Source organism: Manacus candei, unplaced genomic scaffold (assembly GCF_025592945.1).
Source record: "Manacus candei isolate 608988 ecotype Guabito, Panama unplaced genomic scaffold, ASM2559294v1 h1tg000061l, whole genome shotgun sequence".
In the NCBI taxonomy this organism is placed as follows: domain Eukaryota; kingdom Metazoa; phylum Chordata; class Aves; order Passeriformes; family Pipridae; genus Manacus; species Manacus candei.
In genome coordinates, this window is record NW_026138109.1 from 1,112,527 (window position 1) to 1,135,335 (window position 22,809).

General features: G+C 36.3%; 1 protein-coding gene and 1 long non-coding RNA gene across 3 annotated transcripts in view; one reads left to right on the forward strand and one right to left on the reverse strand.

Annotated features, from left to right (window-relative positions):
* ARL15 (ADP ribosylation factor like GTPase 15) overlaps nt 1–22,809 on the forward strand; it is a 234,636-nt gene that overhangs the window by 169,155 nt on the left and 42,672 nt on the right. The gene's annotated exons all lie outside the window — the stretch shown is intronic.
* LOC127478735 (uncharacterized) lies at nt 1,590–19,778 on the reverse strand. Its single transcript, XR_007907300.1, has 3 exons — nt 18,924–19,778; nt 18,289–18,443; nt 1,590–11,980 (listed from the first exon to the last, which is right to left on the reverse strand). It is a non-coding gene; the product is annotated as an uncharacterized LOC127478735 (long non-coding RNA).

A 22,809-nucleotide genomic window follows, 5' to 3' on the forward strand; every position in this document is an offset into this window, starting at 1 on the left:
AACTGCATACAATATTCAAGGTTAGACCATCACAGCGCAGAGCAGAGCAGGCCATACCTGCCTTCAAGCTTTAACTGAAAGCTGAACAGAGGAGAGATGCATTTCTCCTTTGAGCTATGTTTATCATCCACTTTCACTTCAATGTATCCCTGCATTGGTCCTGGGAAAGCTAGGGACGCTCTGCCACTCCATGGTTATCCTATGTAATTTTTACTTACCAGCTTTATCTCATTTTTGTGACAACTTTACCCCAGATGTCCTGGTCTTCCACCTTGACGAGGATAATATTTGCTGTGTGCCACTGCCTTCCCCAGGGGCAACTGCAGAGCCCCCCGGGTATCTCTGTGGTTGCAGCCAGGCAGTTGCAATTCACCCCCTCTCCTGTGCTCCCCCTCCTGACCTGTAATTTCTCACCCCTCTTTGCCTCAGGCCATGGACTTTCCTTAAAAAGGAAGTGCTCCTATCATTGTGTGGATGCTCTTTTAATCCGCTACTTAAAACATAAAGGAATGATCATTTTGAGTTAGGTTTTCAGCCTCCTGAAATTATATTGTCTGTCTTTGAAAACCAAAGAACATTTCTTTAATTAAAAATATACTGCTTTATACTTAGCTAAACTGTCAATGAAAAATAGGAGTAGGACTTTAAAACTTCGCTTACTATTGTCCTGAAACTTATATTTCCTAAATTATCAAATAGTAGATATTTGATAATTTATTTTGATTTCCTTAATTGAAATGGCATAGAGTGGTTGGTTAGTAGTAGTATCTTGATGAAAGTTTAGGGAACATTTCTTTCTTATTACTCAAATCTGCAGCACAGCAAAGGGTTGGTTGATCAGGTCCTGGTGTCACCATTTTTGTTTCTGCTCACGTCACTGCTAGCCACTTGACACTTTCCACAACTTTTCCAGTTATCAGTCACTTTTGCAAAGAGATGGGTAAAGGCTTTCTAATAAAATTTTATTGTTTGACTCTAACTTTGAGGATATGTTTCCAAGATACTGTTGTTCAGCACAAAGCAGGCTTTTTCTTTTAAACATGTGCTACTTGCGGGATGGGCTCTGAATTCAGGTTGTACTTAGTGCCTTGGTGTCAGGTTTGTTTTGTTTGGTTTAGTTTTGTTAATTTTTCACCACAGCTAAAAGACCAATGTTTTGTCTAGTAGGAAGAATGCTTTGGGCTTCTGCAGGAAAAAGTATTTCTTGTTTTGCTTATGCAGATAGGTTTTATGGATTATTTCCTCCTTTATCTACCATCTGTTGTTGACTCCTATTCTCTCTGGAGGTTCTTCTCCCCTAACTCTCTCAAATATTTCCTTTTTTAGCAAATACATCATGCAGCTCTTTTTTCTGTGACCTTGAAGTATTCACTCTGTTGTTCAGCGTATTTACTACTTTGATAAAAAAATCCTTGAATAACAGTGACTAGAGTTTTTAAAAATAACTATATTGCTTTAGACACCTGACCGATACCCTCCAAGTGCTTAGTGTATTCTCCTGGAACTGAAAGTGTTTTTTTGATTTTCAAGAATGAAAATAAGATGTCCATGGAAGAAAGTGGGAAGAGTTGTACGTTCATTAACAGAAAGCAAGTTACTGATGCCTGACCTCATTTCTGAGTTACACAGAACTAAATGTAAAGTAAGACCTTAATACATCTGGCTTTGCTCATTTAACTTAGAACATAAGCTAAGTATTTTGAAGGCAGGCATATAAATTAGAAAAAGTGGATTGCATGGTGTGAAATAATTGAGAATTTTATTTCCCTCCTTTTTGCATGGGTCTTCTTTTTATGTAACATAATGTTAAGCATACATTGACATAAGTATTTCACACTCTTGCAAACAAAAAATGTGATTATGCGAAATCCGTGATTATAAAAAAGAAACTGACCAATTCAATGTCAATTCATTCATTCCAATTCATTGTGCTAAACAAATAAAAAAATGGGTTTCATTAACTTCTTCACATATTGATAGCTTTGATAGCTCTGATATAAATTTAACTCTGGCATTAACAGAAGTGGAATCTATATTAAACCTTCCACCCTGTTATATCAAATGTGTTTTTAATTTTTACATATGGGCTCTTTTTTTTTCATTATAGCTGTATCCTTTACAGAAATGCTGGTAAAATAGTCATAACTAAGTATTGATTTGGGTAAGGATTAGATAGTGATATTGGGTGAAATGCCTTAGAGGCTGCACGTGATACTGTCACAGAGGTTGATCACAACTTCAGTTACTCTTAGCATGGGTGAGTGGTCACACTGCTTGACAAAGAAACATAATTATCAGAGGAATACATTTTAAACTGGGATGGTGAAGTACTTTTTTATCAAGTTACAATGAAGTAACATAAAGGAGAATTGCTTTGTGAGATGGCAGTGCTATCCTCTAATACCTGTGGCACTACGTCTTACACAACAAAAACCATTTTAGTGTTAGTCTACTGTATTTATTAGAAGAGAGTGGTTTTCTCTGTGAAGCTTTGCAATTGATTTAAATTAAATTATAACTGTGGTGACAAAGTTCTTTGTTTGAATGCTTTTACATCAAATGGGTATGTCCCCTTGCATGCTGGAAGGATGCAGAAAATATTCTGCTCGAGATACTGAGATTCAAGTAGTCAAATTGGCATGAAAATTTTGAATATTGGGCAAAAGTCAGGTAAGAGTTAACTCCCCTCAGATCACAAATCTGGTGTTTGTTTCATGGTTAATGGGCACCTACAATTCCATTTTTGAGGAGTATGCTGGTGGGCCAGTGCCTAATAGGTTGGTTGTTCCTGCAGGTGGGTACAAGATCTGCAATGCCAAAGGGGAGGCTTATGCAGCCACAGTCATCAAGTATGGCTGAAGTTTACCAAACTTCATATAAGCAGACCCATAAAAGATCAATCCTGCATCGGTAAAGACAATATGTCAAAGAATGCATGGAATCTGAATAGGTGTATAATATTGCAGGAATTCCTCTTGGTTTTAAGCTATAGGATGACTTTTTGAGTATTCAGGTGTTTAAAAATAACAGTCCATGGAGCCTTACTGCTCTAACAGATGAGCATAGACAACTTTTTATGACTAACACTTCATTTGTTAGCGCATTATATTTTCAGCTTGTTAGGTCAGCGTCTGCAATTACTACAGATTGTTGGAGGGAACTTTCTATATTTTACAAGAAGGAACATGTCATGTCATGGCTAGGCTTCGCAAACGAAGATTTAGGAAGGCTCTATCCACGTTTGTTACAAGCACGCTGGTGGCTAAAGAGGCCAATACGAGATAGACATGTCCAATTGCAAAAGGCACAGCAGAAGGACTCCTTAGGTGGTATATTCCACAAGACACGGTTCTTTCTGCGTTGTCTTTTCTCCTCAAGAGTGATCCTGCGTGCGTTCTCAAAGGAAGCAGCAGCGTTATAGATGGTGTGTCTCCAGACCTCCCAATTGGAGGCCAGAGTAGACCAGTTATGTTCATCAATATGGTCAAGGCTGAGATGTTGTTTCAGGGAGTCCTTGTATCTTTTCTTCGGGGCTCCTCTCTTGCGGATCCTCTATGGTGGCAAGTTCACCATAAAGCAGGATCTTAGGAGGTGGTGGTCCTTCACCCTGGAGACGTGCCCTGCCCAACGCAGCTGTGTTCTCAGCAACATGGCCTCAATACTTGTGACTTGCTCTAGAACAGATGTATTGGTCACATAATCTGACCAGTGGATGTTTAGGATTGTATGGAGGCAGCGTTGATGGAAGCGTTCTAGGAGACGCAGGTGGTGGTGGTAGATGACCCATGATTCGACCCATGACAAGAAGGAACATATGTAGACAAAAAGGACCAATCTGGATGAACTGCTAGTTGGTTTATATCCCCTGAGACCTTTCTATGAACTCCATGGGCAAGAACTTCTGCTGAAGTAGCGCACGAGTAAAATCTCAAGTTACTGCTTTTTGGATCCACCATTGAGTGAATGACAGTAAAAGGCAAACAGTGCCAACAAGAGAAAAATGAAAAAAAATTTCCACAGACTACCATTTTCTTTTACCCATATGTCTTCCATCAGGTTTAGACAAGCTTAAACATCATTTATTCCCCACAAACTCAGTTTTAGTGAGGCAGGCAGAGGCAAGCAGAATTACTGAGTTGGAGGACTCTTAAAATGTCTTTGATACAAGCTACTTTCAACTTATCAAAAAAGTTTAAGCAAATTAATTCCTCTCTCATAATGAAAAAAAATCAAGGACTGATTAAAAAAAGCAGGACTCTACTGCTCTCCCCTCCTCAGAAAATCATTAAACAGTTCAGGCAGATGAAGTCAGTGGTGATTGGCCAAAAATTAAGACCAGGCAGATACTGTCAGTGCCTTTTTTTGTTCACTGTTCCTGAGAAAATGAGAGCAATATGCTTAAAGCAACAAACAATCCAAAACTAAACAAAATTATAAATTTGTATTGTTTCTTTGAGAGACCTGCTGCAGAAGATGTTTTGGAGGAAAGTGTAGAAATCAGAGACATTAGAGATGATCAAAAGCATCTGACCATGCTTTAGAGATAGTGAAAATATTCAGATGACAGAGACATGGCACAATGAGACCTGGAAGAGAGAGAAGTTTCTTCTGAACAGTTCTTTTTATACGAGGAAGAAAAAAAGCCCTCCGTGTGTTTCCACTTCCTTTAGTAAACCAACTTTTTACTGTGCTAGCAGACTAGAAGTCACGCCTAAACACAAGATAGAACTTGCACAAATAGCTGCTCTTTATGAAAGTGATGCTGATCATCGAGGTATCCTAAAGTGACTGTTAGAACTGTAACATAAGTTTTCTGCAAAATTTCCCATTAACTCTATTTGCTCTCTCTCTTGATATGAACAAGAAGAATCTGGCATTTTATCAGTAGTCAAAAATAAATCCAATGAAGCATGGAGGCTTTCAGAAGCAACACCTTTGCGCAACATAGTCTAGTGGAAGGTGTCTGTGGTCTGTTGCAGAGGGATTGGAATGAGATAATCTTTAAGGTCCCTTCCAACTGAAAACTTTCTATTATTCTATGATTTGTTTTTTAATGATTTATCAAACTCCTGGGAGTGCCTCTAGGCAGTACAAAACAGTGTATATCATAGGTATGAGGATTTAGTTAGTGTGATCACCAGTGTAAGGTGGCGATGTGAACTGTTAGGACCTTGTCTCTTTCATTAGGTTTATGTGTCAGTTCTCATCCTATAGATCTTTTCAGCCACAATGTAACATAAAGGTCAAATAACGCAACTGAAATTTCCTGAAGGATTTCTGATTGCTACTTATGACAACCTAGAGGTTTGGGCCTGAAACAGGAAAGCTTTTGTGCCTGAAGCTGACTTAATTAGGAAACCTTAATTCTTCCCCAGATCAGGATGCAGCTTTGGTTTCATAAATACTATATCCACATCTGACATCCTAGTCTTATTGTTTTGCTTATTATGCTCATGTCATCAGCATTTTATTAAATAATTTGACTACAAAGAATTTCTCTTTAATGCAGAATCAAATGTATATAATAATAAAAATATTACGTTGCATAATTTTATTGCATATTATGATATTTGAGGGTAAAATATTTTGCAAATCCAAGTCCTTCCATTAAAGAATAACAGGGCTTGTGATATTCTATTAGTTTTGCAGTTCAGCCATATAAACCACAGCTGTATTAAATGAACAGAACACTCCACAGCACTTTGTATGCAAGTTAGGCAGGTTTTTTTGGTAAGGTATTACGATATGTAAAGAGGTGTCTGCTTCAGTATTTGGTCTTTGTGCTTAATTTTTTTACTTTTGTAGGATTAAGCAAGACCCTTTTCATTACTTTAATGTATTTTTGCATGCATTATAAACACACCCACACATGCATCAGTTCAACATTCCATCAAGGCAGCTGATTTTAAAAAAATGTTGTTAAACAAGTTGAAACTGGTTGGCACATATCTGAAGAAAGAAGTCAAATAAAATTGGCAACTAAAGAGAAAGGGAAGTTGATATTGGCACATCATCACAGAGGTCTCTAGGTAAAACATATGCAAAAGCCCTTAAAATGTAGTTCTTCTTTGAAAAGTGACTATGTAAAATGTCACCTTACTCAACAGATCTATTCCTTGTGTATACTCAGTGTTGCATCTGCTTGCCTTGTAATAAAAGATATGTTTTTATTTTTATTGCTTTTCCTGTTAACTCTATAGTATCAATACAAACCTACCTTACATTTGTGCTACCAAAGGTTGGTCACTTAACACAGTTTCCAAAGGACTCTTTGCAAAGTGCAAGTTCTCTGTTTGAGTGACAGCAATAAAAGATCACACTGAAGCTGTCAAATTCCAACCTGAGTTTGAATTAGCGGTACCTTCATCTTTATGTCTCCGGTTTTACCTTTTTGAACATAAGTTATCCCAGTCTCTTTGATAGTAACGCTCATATTGAAGTTTTTGTTTCAGTGGGCTAGTACTTCATGACAGAACATAGAAAATGAATTATTGGAATTTAAGCTCACGAGTGCAAGTGGAGTAAATCTGGTTTAAGAATCATGGTACAGGAAGAAGGAGCCATTCAACTATTTCTGGAATTACTTTCTACATACTATCAGGTAGAAGTGTTGCTCATATTATAGCCCTTTTTAAAAAAAAAGACTAATTTCATAGTATTGAAAATAAATTTTCAGTCTTGTCCCTTTGCCTTAAGTGTAAATTTGCTCAGAAGAGTTTTTTATTGCTAATTATCATTTTGCAGGATTAATTTTGTCAAGGTAAGAGGGTTTTTTCTCTCCTTTTATCATGATAGACACTTCATTAGGCATGCTGAAAATATAATTATGCTTGATCACCTACGTCTTACACCCCTGAACATAGTGCAGATATTCATTTATGTATCTACTTGTCTATGTGCTTGCTTAGATTTCTTGCCCTTACTAAATGTAAAGTAGCTGTGAAATATGCAAATAAATGAGAGATATCTAACTATGTGTTAGTCAGGACTTAAAATCTAATTATCAGTGTTATTTGTAAATATGATTACCTGTCCACTAGTCCACCTGTGTTTCTTTTGCAACTTCCATTTCTTTTATCTACCCTTCTTTTAAACCCTATGAAAGAAGAGAAAAACATGTCCAGAACTGAGAGAGACATGAAGAATTTCAAGCTGGACAACTGACAGAAGTGCTCTTACAGCACTTTGATAAACTCAGAGCTTAAAACTTGAGGTTAAGATACTGCCTGAGTATCAACATTGTAATTTTCAATCCTCATCAGAAAATGGGATGTTGCAACAATTTTGAGTTGCTTGATGTGAATAAAAATGATTTGGGTATTTTTTTCACAAAGAAAATTTCTGAACAGTTTACAAATCTGTGACCATTGGCACATTGGTTGGCACAGTGCAAGCACACTTAGCTGATGTCACAGGCCCTGATGGGATCACAAAAGTGTTCAAAATTACCTAGAGAGTGTTAGAAAGGCTTAAGAATTTATTTTGTGATATTCTAAAAAAGCTAAAACTTAACCAGGATGACTGGGGTTTTTTTCTTGGTGTTGTAAATCTGTATGTTGGGGTGATGTGACAAACACAGTTCTTCACATCTTTCTGGTTTTCATTGTTTGGACCCTGGAAGCATACCTAGTATTTGGCTCCTGGGGTGATTGTATAATCAGATGAGCTAAAAACCATGTGCTTCCACCAAGCCTGAGAAATGTTGCAGTGAAGCAACTGTGTGCTCAGAAGAGGACATCAGATTGAGCACCTTCTCTTTTTTTCCTTTACTAGTCAGCAGCTTGCTGGTGATCCCAGACATCATTTCAGCTAATGTAAGAAGCCATCTACATGCAGAACACTGTTCTCAGATATGCCTTTTATCCTAGTCTGCTTTCCTTGTAGCTCAAAGGTTTTCGAGTTTGTGTGTGTGCGCTGAAAGAGGCCTCCACGTGCTCATTTCTCCCTTTTCTTCACTTGTGATACAATAACAGTTTGTTTGAGAAACTAAACCACTCTCTTATGGGTCAGGCTAACTATTTTGGGATAAAGGTACAGGTTATTCATATGCACACCTCATACTTTAAATGTGTTTTCTGACATGACTTGCTGCTTATATAAAGAATACACCAGGGGATTCATGACAGTCATTGGATTTTTTTCCTCCTTTCAAACAAAAAAGTAAATCTGGTCAAAATTTTCTAATCTGGTGGTTGTTCCCATGGTAACATGAAATATGGCTTTATGTGTGTTTGTACTGTAAGCTGACTTGAGATGCTAACGTTAACTACAGTACTTTGCTACCATCTTCTCTGTATTTTCTCTTCCAGCCTTCCTATGCCTAACACTTTGCATAGTATCTGATTGTACTTCTGAGAAACTGGAGTGCTGTGTATTTCCTTTAGCTCCAGTTCCTTGAATCCTTAGTGAATGGGGTCCATGAGTTACCAGTCGTTGTAGTGATTACATGAAATGTCACCTGGAATGACTTGTGTGTGTTACACAGATTGTAAAATTCAGTGATCTGATGATCTCTCTGAACCTCAAATCCATGGGCTGCAGTCTTAGTCTGCACGTCAACATTTCAGGGGGTTTATGTATTCAGTTCAGTAATATCGAAAGTCTGACAGGTCGTGTTTTGATAGCTGGACTTTCATTGATCTCAAAGAGAAAATATCACACACAGGTTTGGGGGTTGTTGTTTTTTTTTTTTCGTTTTAATGTGGGATCTGTCATGGCTGTGCCAAAAATCTGTTGATGCAATTTCTCTTGCCAGTGCTTTGAATCAGGGATGGGGGGAAAACTCAAAATAAAAACATATGTCATAGAATTTAGGAATTAGATCTAAATTTCAGTTTCTCATGTTGGTGATAAGAATTATTTGTCTGTAGAAAAAAATCTACACCCACCACCTTGAGTTACTGTGATGTGTATTTTTCAACTAAGATATGGTATTAGCAGATAAAGGGTTATTCTCTCCTTTTTGTGTCCAGCTGTAGAAAGTGCTTTTGCAAAACAGTCCCCTGTAAAGACTGAGGAGTGATGGTTATGTTCTTCTGTTAATTGACAAATGCATAATATTTATTTTCTGGCTACTTTTATCTCTTCAGAAAAAAACAACCAAAACTGATAGCAATAAATTATCTTGAGCTGCACTAAAGTAATTCTACTAATAATTACTGATAATTACTGCAGATTGTTTTCTTCTAATCTTGTATTTGGAAACTGGTTTATACTTTTGCTTTGAATAGAAATTGGTGGAAAGAAAGAAGGGTACTGTGTTGGGTCCAAGTATGTGGTAGCTTAAGTAAAGCCTACAAAGGTCTAAAGTTATTGCCAGGTATTTAAATTGGAAAATACCCATTGAATCTAAAAAAAATTCTCAGCTCCTGAGAATATGCACAATTCTGAACATTTCTATTAGTGCTAGGCTTGCTGATAAAATTTTTTGCTCTTAGTTCTGTCTGTTCTACTCAGCATCATAATCAGGAATGGTTAGTTACCATTCAGGACTGACTCTGAAAATGTCTGAAGAAAGTCAGACTCTCCATTTAGATTTGATCTGTATTTCCATATGGTAGAGAGCCCAGATGATGTTCTTACTAGTAAACTTGGCAATTTTTTCCCCAGGAATGGGGATGCCTTAAAAATATGTATTAACATTATCAAAACTAAATAATGCTTTGAGTCTTATAAAACAGCCACTGAGAGTCAGCCCCTAATTTGAAGGAAATTCAAAATGTGGTAGTAATATTCAGACTTATAAGGACTTCTATGCCAGCAATGTTTTGTGTCCTGAAACTGCTTTTGCTTTGATACTATGGGCAATCTCTTTCAGTATGTGAGCACTGTTGTGGATGCTAGCTTTAGTTTCTGCAGCTTCTTTCACTCTGTTCTCTGTTGATTACCTTGAAACCTTGTGAAGTTCATATCTCATTGCCAGCTATGTCATTAAAATGCTGGTCTCCTTTCTCCATTCTTGCTTAAGTGCCCCAGTAGATCTGCAGACTACAGATCTTACATTATGTACTTCTTGCCCTTTTAAGTAATCTCCAGATAAATCTGTTTCACCACTTTTTTATTTCCATATAATCAAGCAAGAAATTTTCTATCTGTTATATATTAAATGACTTAATGTTTAGACATGAATTAGGGCTACTATTATAGTTGCAAATTGAGACTTCAGTTTCTTCCTTTGAAAGAAACAGTACATGAGAAGGACTATGCTATTACACATATAATTATTGAGCAAACCAAATACTGTGAATAGAAACACTATCAATATAGGGGTTTTTAAAAATGATTCAGTGGTATATCTTCTTTCTGACAATGTTTTAATTTAAATGATTATTCGTTATAGTCTGAGATAAATACTTGCTGTCTGCCACTTTCACTTCTTCATTATTCCTAATTATCACAAAAACATAGTAGCAAATTACATGGAGTTTTGTAGTCTGTATTTTATTGACTGCTTTGCCATGCCGTGTTCAGACTTTAAATTTTTTGCCATTTTTTTTTTCTTATGGAATTCTGTACAGTTGAAAAACATTTTCTGTTTTCTAAAACCTGATGTTTTTATACAAAGGTAAAGACTTGGATTTTTGGATGCCACTTTGTCCTCTGTCATCTTTGTGTTGATTGGAGGGATTTTGGGTTTTTAATTTTTTTTCCCAACTTATTTATTAACTTGATTGTACCTAAAGACTCACACGCTGAGAGTAATTGGTAAATTTCTGGAAATTTCCCTACAGGTACTTGGATGTTACTAATGATCAAGTATAAATTATGTGGGTTTTCTTATGCATTTTAGTTGATTCTGTTCAGAATTGTGCCTAGATTTTTACCTTTGTCTTCATTGTTTGGGCCAGGATGTTTGCAGTCCCTTTCTTTTTAAAATAGTTTCTCTTAAAATAGTCTAGTGTTCCCCTCACTAGAGTAACTTATACAGGGATACAATATTGGATCAAGGTTGACTTTTTTTTCCTGAGCAGACTTGAGACATGTCTTGTTAGTTTTATTTACGGTAATGTCTGAATTTTGTTGCTGAAAAAATTAGGAGAATATGTAAAAAGTAAAGAGGAAATTACTCTGTACAGAGGCCCAAGAAAGAAAAAAGAGATGACTAAAACTGAAGGGAGGGAGGATTGCACAACTGACGTGGTAAGCTTGTACTTTTAAGTAAGTAGAAATAACAATGTCATGAAAGTGAGTAATCCCTTTACAGACTGTCCAAAAGATGTTGACAATATATGGAGATAATGGAAGAGTGGGAAGGATCAAATAGAAAGAATAATCTGGAAGAAAATTTGATGGGCTTTCTGGGACATGTAAAGATAGGTTTTAAATCTGGTAAATATAATTGAGAAGTATTAAAATGCAGATAAAACAAAAGTCCTAACCTGTAGAGAGTTGTGGGGAAAGGGAATATAAAGAGATTTAGCAGATATCATCAAAAGGAATAAAAACAAGCTGAAGGAACAGTTATTGAAAACTTTATTGAGGTTTTACTGCTTAATAACTGAAAGAGAGTCATACAAAAGGGTGACTCTATGGATGTAGAAATGCAAGAAAATAAACTTACAAATTATTAAACAACATATATAAGCAGACAAAAAAGTTGGAAACTAGAAGTGAGATGCACAATCTGCAGTGCTACATTAAAGTGAGAAGATGAGAAAAACTCTGGAAGGAGATGTTCCATAAGGTATGGACTTCTGAGGGACTTGAGTCTTACAGTTGATCTGAGGATTATCTGGGACTTTTCTGTAGTTAAAGTGTGTACACTGTTACATCTCTCTGTGGATTCTTCAATTTCAGGTTTGGATCTGGGCTCCATTTTTTTAGAGAGTGGGTCAGTTAATGTGATTACAGTCCTCTGCACACTTGTTGATTTTCATGAGACTTAGAGTTTAGTATATTGAAAGCACATCTCCTCTGCCAAATTACTGGGTAGATAGAGTCAGACAGATGAAGTCTCTTAGCGCATCAAGTCTCTTTTCTGCTGGAAAGAGAGGAGACAACTAATTTGACTTAGATCCTTATCACAAAACCTTTTTTAAGTGTTTAGGGACTGGCATTTCAAAGGAACTATTGGTTCACAATGTACATTGTGAAATGAAGCCATGAAAATGTTGGCTTAATACACCCTAAACCACAAGTACACAGCCCAATTGTATCTCCTGTGTCAGAAAGTAGAACAATGAGTGAAACTTTAGGAGCTATGGTAAATTGTGTTTTGATTAAGAAAATCAAAATCTGTAATGCTGAGTATTTTAAAATCACAGTGTTCTTAGGCATAAAAGTTAAATGACTATTTACTAAAGTGCCACAGAGAACTGACTCTGAAAAATAAATGTAACACATAAAATTTCCAGCAGAGATTGTGTATGGGAAAGTTAAGATCAAATATGCAGAAGCTTTCTGCTCTTATGCCATGTGGTCATGCACCTGTAAAAAAGAAAAAATATGATGTGGGAGAGGAAAGATAAATACTTCATTGTAGTGAAGCAAATAAACACAATAATATAATTAATGTCATAGAAGACTATAAAATATACCTTGTAAGCAAATGAAAGAACAGAATGATAGAAGATCCACACCAAGAAAACCCATAATTGTTTGCAAAACAGATGTGTATTTATGGTAAATACACTGGTAGTCAGGTAATGCTTTGGTAGAATAACAGGTAGGCAATTAAAACAAATAGAACAGGAAGTACCTTGCAAACACAAACTAGACAAACTAGTTATTCACAAGCAATGTGAATAACTGCTCACATAAATCTCCAGGAGCAAAAATTGGGGCAGTGTACTTTGAGCTAGTGCAGGGTTGCATTCCTAGTTCAATGGTCTAGACAGCTGGAGGCCATTTTAGACTTCAGCCAATTAAACAAATTAAGTATGAGACATAGGATGCAAAGATTAAAATTAATTATGAAAAGAAATGGATGAAGCAGATTGTATAGACAGAATTTCTTCATTGCATCTCATCTGTTGAGCCTCAGTGCGGTTGTTACTTTTAGCAAGCTATTCTGTGGTTATTTTGCTTAAATGGCACATCTAGTTTGATCTGCTGTCTGAAAGATAACAGGCTGCCCTTCTCAAGTGTCTGGAAAGCAGCTACTGCACTGAAGGTGTGAAGCAGATGCATAAGTATTAGTTAGCAGTGTGAAGAGTAGAAACCAACCTTGCACAGCTACTTTGAGTGTTATTCTACAGAAGGACAGGTTTGTTTTCCTTCAGAGGAACTCTCTTTGAGAAAATCTGCAAGGTGTCTTGTCAGCAGTTTTGCTAATTACATAGGTGAGGCAGCTATGGCAGAAGCTGAGAGAGCAAATTAACTTCTACCTCTAACTAGCACAAGATACTGAGATGGAGGGTAATTTAAGAAGAAGTGAGGGATTACAAAATAATATCCTAAAGCAATCCCTCTAAGTATTCTATAGCTGTACATATTAACTTTCTTGATCAGACATGGTAGTGTTTTAAGATCTGATCCTATAATACAGTACTTTGTATATAGAGTTTTGAAGAGGGTATCTCCATTTTTCCCATCATTATTCGCCACATCAATGACTTTTTTTTGTAAATCTGAACAGTCTATTTTAATTGAAAGTTTAATTTAAATTATAACGTGGGATTGTCATTTAAATGAAATACAACAATTGGGGATTAATGTTAGATGAAAGGGAGTTTAAATGGAAATAATCTAACTGGATGTAATTCAAACATTTTAAAAAGAAAAAAAAGTTAATTAGGGACAACCAACATGAATTGGTGAGAAGGCCAGCCTGCTTAGAGTGTTGAGATGGCAAACAAAGAAAACTGAGTGGATGTTTATTTTGACTTCCAAAAAGAATGTTAGAAATTAGTCACATCCAGTACTGTTGGCTAAGGTAGGAAATCTTGTTGCTTATGTAATATGGTATGTGAAATAGAAAACTCCCCCATTAAGCAAACCGTAGCAATAGAATATAACAATTATTTTAATAGTCAGAAATTACTAGTGCTTACTGTAGGGAATGATTGTGGGTCATCTAACTTATAAACATATAAAAGTTTCCATTATTGCATCACTGTGGTTATGAATTCAGGAAATGAAAACGATATGATTTGTAAGGTAAAGTTACTTGCCTGTGCTGTACTTCATGTGTTTGCTATAGCATTCAAACAGACTTTTAGTACTGTTGGTTCAGCGGACAAACCAGATTTGAAGTGTTCCTTTCCTGCAAAACATTCCCCCAGGGAGTTTAAAGAAGTTCTTATCTCCTAGGGGAACTCTCCTGGCATCAAAATCCAACAGGAATAGAGAGCTACAGGCTTGTTGCTGTCATAATCCTATCAACACAAGATTTTTTCTTTTAAGATGGTCTGAGCAGTCTGTCACTGTATTTTGGAGAACTGGTTGCTGCACAAAAGTAAGTTGGTTGGCAGAAGCTCAGTCAAAAGAAAAGAAAGAAAATACTGGTTCTAGTTTAAGGGAAACTACCAGAAAATTTGGTGGAAGTATTCATGAGCTACAAAGCCTACTGGATTTCTAGCTGTTGGCAATGATCAAGTAGCATCAGTGGCCAAAGAAACATTTTACCATCTGTGTTTTTATAGGAGACTGAGAGTGGAGCACTGTCTAGTGCAGACTTCTTTTGTCTGCTTGTGATTAGATGTTTGCAACATGCATTGTATTGAACTGTGTTTTAACCCACCTTCATAACCCAGAGCTGGTAAGGAACTTATTTAAGTGGCTTTATCTCCAACAACTGCTTTCACTTAATACAACAGGTGAGTTTTTCTTGTCATTGCATGACTCCAGAAACTGGGGTGTGAAAAAAAAATAAATCAGCAAATATCCTGAGACATGATAAAATTGTAAGTTAATAATGCTGGTGGTATTCTTGGAGTGGTATTTAAAATATTGACTTTGGCCTGTGGAACACCTGCAGGCTTGGAACTTGTCTAGGCAGTTTATTCTAGCAGTGAGCAATGGAGGAGCTCAAACAAAACATCCCCATTTGAATGAAAGCAATGACTGGCAATGCTCCATCAATATTGTACTTCAATTTTCTCATTGCCCTATTTTTATCTTACTAAGTTTATTGCAGGAATTAGAAGTGCTTGTAGAGATCTTATGGGCTTTGGATTCATTTTCCTACAACCATACTGACAGTTGTATGCCATTACAATGCTGAATCTGTCTTCCTTCTGAATCTCTAGGAAATTTCTACAGATTGAAAACTTTTGATAGACATTTGCTCATATTCATGTTTTTCATATATTTATTTTTCAAATAAAGTTAAAAATCTTAGCTTTAGTTCAGGGAGCTGTAAAACCAGCTTTTATTTAACGTGTTATTGAGAACTGTAGAGAGTGCACTGTGGTTCTGTGGAACCTCAGCTCAGGCGTTTTATGCTTACTACCAAAATGTACATTTAGTATTGAAATACACACCTAACAGGAAGTGTTTGAACATTAAAATAAATGTCACTCAAGTTCAGACCAAAAATAATATGTATTACCTGATGCAGCTTTTAGAAAACGTAAAAAAATAACAATTTAAAAATTAAGCTTTTGTTTGAGACTTTGAAAGAAATTATAAAGAAATAATTACTTGTAACTGTAAAAATTGTCCCAGCTTATGAGCATAGTTGACATTTCACTTCCCTCACACCTCCAAAGAGGTGCATAACAGTGGATAAGTCCCTTGAAAATCCATAATACATGTCCTTCAGGTCTTCTAACAACACATCTGGGTAATGTTCTCCAAGTCTTTGTAGACTTGGAAAGTCTTTTCACACTTGTACTTGAGAGTCAGACTGCAGGCCTCAAAAAAGTTTTGTGCTAGAGAAAAGCATGCATGTGTACTGCCTTACATAGCCTCAGTCACAGTGTGTCACCAAGTATACTGCAAATTTGCTAATAATAAAAAGAATTGCAGATGTAGCAGACAAGAAACAGTTCAATTGTGTTATGGCAAGAGATCTAGATATCCAAGACAGTGTAGAGACACTGCAGCTTCATTAGACATTCATTGTGTGAGGGCTTGCTGCCATAAAGGAGAAGAGCTGTAAGGTGTGGTTAAGTTACACTTAAAGAGTACAGGCTTGTTTGTGGTGGTATTTAACTTGCTGACTGCTCATAGTCAAACAGAATTTTGCTTATTGCTTCTACTCTTGGCAATAAATTAAATATTGGAATCAACAACTTGTTACTACTTATATCTCTCGTGAGCATCTAAGTGACAGGCAGACATTGCTTCTGGGTGAGAGTGGGAGGACAGAAAATAGCTCACTGTTTCAGTGTGCGGAAAAGGAATCCAAAAGAGATTTGAAGGTCTACTGTATGCTAGCCACAGGGGTTTTTTTCCTTTTTCTTTTATCAGAGAGGCTAGTTAGAAAATGAAGTATACCACTTAAGCATATTATTTCACTGCATGAGCAATTGTGGTAAGATGAAACATTGCACAGACGAAGCGATATGATGTTTTTAGCATTTCTGTCTTCTCCCTGATGCTTCAGCTTTGCCTTAAGACAGCAGACTTTCTTGGGCAGTGGTGGCAGCAAAGCTTGCTTTGAATACTGAGCACTGTAACTGCAGTTCCTAATTCAGCTAAAGAAAGCATTGTCTTCATTGGTCCAATTACTTTTTAATGGGTTTTGTCCGCATTTCTAAGCAATCTTGAACCTGATTTTCAGAGTCAAGTGTTGAGAATATCTGATTTGAGATACAGCAAAATCCCTTCCCTTGCTATTAGTTAAGATGAGAAGCTATATCCCTTGTGAATTCAAATAAACAATTCATAAATTACTGTACTGTCACCTGTAAGTAAACATGTGAAATATTTTGAATAGAAGGGGATCTTGAATGTGAGGGAGTGAAATACAGAAATAATTTTGCATGCTCCAATAAGTGCTTGGGGGGAAAAAAAAGGACAGTTGCAATGGAACATGAACTTGCTACAGGTCAGCTCATTCATGATCATAGTCCATGCCCACTTAGTCTTCAGCAAACACAAAGTAATCTAAATGAGTTTAGATCTCAGAGGATGTAAACCATCTTGAATTTGTTATGGGCCGGGATAAATTGTCAGCATGATGCTCAAAAATAGAGTATCTCTTTTTTCCACGGTGAGTTGCTCCTGTGTTGAAGCTTCTGCAATTTTTAAAGCTAGACTAGACATCTTGCTTAAAGTTTGGTTGTAGTTCAATGCAATAATAGCCGAAATTTGTACAGAAACTCTGTGGATTGTCTGTAAGACCAGAAATTGTCATAACTGATGTAAATGTCAGTCTGTCAAATCAGCGATTGACATAACTGTTCTTTCTAGCTCAGTTACTTCTCCTGCAGAAAGGATTTTAAGGCCAAGTCTAGTTAGCATTCTACATTGAAGCTTTTAAGGTTATTTTAGTGTTGACTATGCAAAACTTGGGTTTAAGCACATATGTTTACATAATAAAACCTCTTATTCTGAGCATTAATTAGTAAATGTGACCCTTCGCAAACACAGAACTAGATACTAGAAAAAGCAACAAATTCACTTGTAAGAAATTGATTTCTGCATGATTACGTCACAGTATTTTTAACCCTGAAGCAGTACAAAATTTTAAATTGAAATTGAGCAGTAAATCTTTCCTTAGAAAGATGCACACTGTACTGTCTGCATCATTACTGAAACCATTTTACTTTGAAGCACAGAAGGAACACTTAATTTTTATTTACTATTATGAAGGAAACCCTTTCATTACAGGGGAGAAAAAAACCTGACAAATATGAAAATATGACTGTGATTTGGGCAAAGTTCCGGAGACGGGAAAGAGTGATGCTTTTATCTTCAGAGAGCCTTTGACTGCTGCATTTATTCCATTAATAACTCCAGTATGTTTAATGTCATACTTTGTACATTTGTCTCTGTGTCTGGCCTTTGTGTAAACTACAAGGGAAGGTATTTTGATGTTTAACTCAGCTGGGAAAATTGGTTAGTAAAATGCTGTGTCTTATTTCCCTGGATTGCATGGAACACCATGCTAAAGTTCAGTTTTGATAAATGTGTTCTTTCATACTTTTTTCTTTCCCATTTGAATTTTAAACTCACTACATAAAAAATCTAATTGAACAGAAGTCATTGCTAGTTATGTATACTTATGAATAGTTTCATCTGTAGTTTCAGATGAAGGCTTCAGTGAAATTATTTGATCAGACAAACTTAACACTGCTGGGCAGTCTGAAGGAAAGGTCAGATCCTACCCATATATAAAAGGAACTGAACAATGAAAGCACTTAACTGTGAGCTTCAGTAAAGCTTTGTGATCAAACTCACCATCGACACCCATGGACTCATTCTGTTCTCTTCAGTATTTATTATTAGATGTAGGTTTGCCTGTTGAATGCAGGGGTGTAATATGCAAATGCACTGTAGGACCTCTTCAGCTGTTTCTTGTCTTGATTTCAGCCAAATGGATGAGTGGAGAATGTCTGTGGATACACATACAGAGGTTTAATGCTGAACAAAATTGTAATGACTCGTAAATTAATTTCAAAAAAACAAGTGAAGAAAAAAACTTGTCAGCTAACATTATTTTGCATTATCTACTGTAGTTGAAGTGAAAGGATTCCATCTATACAGACTAATTTATGTCTACTGGAGGACAATAAATCATAGGACCTGGAACTTCCATGTCATCGGCCATGCCAGGATTTTGGAATGCTCTACAGATGTTAATGTGAAAATATAGCTTACCTAACCCTGCCTTCCAAAACCAAAGATAAATGAGATCTCTGTGTAACTCAATAAACTTCAGTCTGATCTCACTGCATTGATTCTTAGCCACATGCTTCATGGTTATAAAAAGGCTTTAGAAAGGAGATTGCTGAAACACGCAACTTCTCCTTCTAGTACAGGAAAAGTCATTCTGGTTAGCTGAAGACTGTATTTAGATTTTTATTATACCATACCTTTTTCACCAAAGGTGTGTTCTTCACAAGTTCTGTTAACAAATTTCTCTATAATGCTCTGAGTTTTCAAATAATTTGATGAATGTAACTTATTTCTCCTTCTCAAAGGTTGGTCAAAATAAGTGTTACCTAAATAGTACAGACAGGGAAATACAGTTTCTAGTTGCCTTTGCTGGGAATAGGATTAGCACACAAAATGTTACTCATCCAAAACACTTGACAGTGGTACAGCAAGGGTTAGATCTACAGAACTAATAACAAGTCTTTTAAAATAAGGAGTTGAGGTGGTTTGAAGCTGGCTCCCTGCCAAGTCTCCAAATCTCACAAGAGAGAGGCAGCTAAAGCAATATATATATATAAATATACTTACACTTATATTACATTTATATACAATTGAAATATATGTACAATTTTAAAAGGAAAAGGGAAGGGGAAAGGAAAAAAAAGGAACAAAACCAAAGTAAAATATACACAATCAATAGCCCAAGATCTAGCAACTAAAAGAATTAGCAAAAGAATGTTTTACTACTCTCCTTGGGACAACAGAAATTGCGCTGGAACGATCGCCAGCAACCTCCGTCTCCCGAGGTCAGCAAGGCCCAACCAGGCCTCGCTCCCCAGCAGGACAGACTCAACAGCAGGGAACCTGCACCTCCAAAGCCACCAGAAGGAAAAAGGGACGAAGGCCTCTCCTCCTTTCTTCTTATAGTCCGGCTTACATAAAAATTGTAGGGAATACCAGGTAATCTGGGCACTTCCTTGGTTACAAACTGGTCACCAAGGAAGGCCTAGACTAAACTACCACAGGAGTACTCACTAATTCCATACCCTGAAGGGTGCTCCTGAAAAATTGAGGTGGTCATTTCTAATGAGTCCTAACTAAACTTTTTATTTCAAAAGTGTATTTTATAATACAATAGCGTCTTACTTTATGGAGGTATCTCTTTATGGTGTGATTTAGAAAAATGCTTATAATTCACAAAATTTGTGATTTTAAACTGTGCTGAAAAAGCCACATGGAAATTATGGTAACAGGTTAGAAGACATGGAGATATTTGAGGGAAAATACATGGATTCTTAACAACATTTTAAGACTGTGTGATAAGAACAGGAGTTTTGCTCAACTGCTTATGTTAATGGGACTTTTTGTTTCCGCGTTGGTGCATAAGATTAGTAAACTTAGTAATATCAGAGATCCATTAATACATCAATACTTGCTCTTATGCCACCCTCATTGTCCCTGAATATCTCTATCAATTGCAGATTTTCCATCTGCTTAAGATTTTATGCCCAGGTACCAAACAAAGCTAGAAAAACTAGAACCTGGAGGACATATGGTCAAGGAACATGGTGAGCAATCCTGTGCCTTGGTATCATTGCAGTGATACCTCCTGCAAAGTGAGCCTCTTGGCCCACATTGACTCCTTACTGAGATCCTAAGTAAAATCACATGGCTTTTTTTTCTTTTTTTTTATTCTTAATGTTTATAATCTGTTTGATTCCCAAGCATGTTGTTGGTGAAAACAAGCTGCAATTTAGTCTGGACTCTTACATAATGCTTTACATAAATTCAGCTTACTTCTGTTATCCATCATGTGAAAATAATCTTCCCATAACTGAAACAGGGCTGACTGCTAAGAAACCCAATATCAGTCTGTAAATTTAAAAAGGCCTTGTTTTCCCCCTTTTTATATACCCAAAGTGAGAGGAAAAACAACCAGGAAGTTTGGGAGGTCTACACCTTGCTGACTGCCAAGGTTGTATTGTCTGCATGAGTTCCTCCACTTCAGTTTGTAGCTCAGCTGTGGATATCTTTTGGTAGTTCTGAGTGATGCTTAAGCTATTTATGGCCTTTTGTACGATGTGGAATATCCTGCACTCAGGAAGCCTCTGAAAGTCAAGTCCAACAGGCAGCTATCCAGAGTACAAAGTTAAAGCACATACTACTATTGTTTTTAACCAAAGTAATGTTAATAATATAAGGTAGAATGGTATGTTATAGAAACCTAAAGGCTGCCATGCTCATCATGTAGCAGCTTAATTACTAGTGCGTTATACCTGAGGAACATTCCCTCCTTCTCTGCTAAAGCACTCATAAATGCACTGTACCCCATAGGCTTAAACTTGCAATCCTCCACTGAAGTGCAGGGATTTTTGTACTTCTTGATGTTTTAGCTTCCTGGTCCTTTTGGAATTTTTGTGGTTAATTTGCATGAGTAGAAATCTACAATTGGTGTCCATGGGTTAGTATTTTCGTTAATGATTTTCTATCTCTTTTTAATTTTTGTTTAATGTCATCATATAATTGGTTGGTTCCCTTGTTTAAAGAGAAAGAGACAGACTTTTAAATGCCATTCTAGTCTTTCAGATTTTACTTTATTTTTCCTTATCAAATTTGGAAAACCAAAGTCACAAATTCTGATTTCCAGGTCTGTTTCATTATCCTGATATTTTTCCTTATTTGCATTAGATCATGTGAGGAGTGTAGCCCCACAGGAACATTTGCTGTGTGGTATTGCTCTGGCTAAGTTTTTGCTCTTTTAAAGGAATTCTATTTTATTGTTAATCAAAATGGTGCTCCCCTTCTACCATCTAGCATAATCCTCTTGCTTAAAAATAATTGCATTTTTTAATCTCGTTTTATAAAGCTTGCTTTTAATTTCTATTCAAATATGGCACAGAAAATTCTAGTTGTATTCTCTTATTTAGGGAACTGATGTATGACACCGTTGAGTAAGAGGAATTGCCTATAATCTAGGGTGCTTTGCTCTTGGACTGAGTGTTTTTATGTGCTGCCACATCCAAAGACTTATGATTTTCTTAGATACTTTAGCATCACTTACTGTACTCAGAAAGTATGGGACATTCTTTTTATTTACAGAAACATCTCATCATGGACTTGAATTGTAACAATGATGACTTCTGTTTGTTGAAAGGATTTAAAAAGTAATTCTAAATAATTATTTGTTTTGAAATCTTATTAACACATTATGTGAATATTCAGTATAGATCTTTTGATTTGCAAGACAATGTAGTGTGGTTTATCTTTAAATGGGGGAATATATTTGAAGTCTATTTTATGGTTGAAAATGTAGAGCAACTTTCTTAATTTTGTAACATTCTTACTAATTTGCATTAATGCTCATTTCATTTTCCTCTCACTTTGTATTCCTATACGATATATTTGGTTTTATTCCTGTTAATAAAAGTGTTGTCCATAGGTGAGCAACACAGAGTTGCTCTTAGTGAAATGCGAGTATACAGAGTGACAGCGAGGTTCATGTAGTTGTCTGTACATTGCCTTCAATAGACAATTCATTGCTCTGATTAGCATTGTGTTTAAGTTAATATATAAAAAACCTATGTATGACACACAGCATGAAATGGAATAGAGTAGATTGTGTTTCAGATAAAAGCTTTACTTTGGATCTGCAAGACATGAATTGCACTGAGTCACACCAAAGACTCATTTTTCGAAGTGTCCCTTTCTGACCATGGTCAGCTCTCAGTACCATCGTACAAGTGTAGGCACACAGTGATGTCTCAGCCATTATCCTCTCCCAGCTTCCAGTAGTCTTTAGGGATTTCCTAGTTGTGTTGCATTCACACCTTTCCACTTAAAAGATGCTTCTTCCATGCATTTCTCAAATTAATTGGTAAACGTATTTATACTTCTGGCATCCATAGCATTCTGTGGCAGTGAGTTTCACAGTTTGGTTGTATTTTGTGTATGGGAAATCCTTTTAAAGGACCCCTGTTCACGAGTAGGTAGTTTCATTGAGGGAAATTTAGACACTGAGAATATTAGCTGAGGAAAAACATTTACAACATGCAGTCTCATTTAACTAGATCACTCTGGTGTGGTTATATTTGATTTTAGATGTCT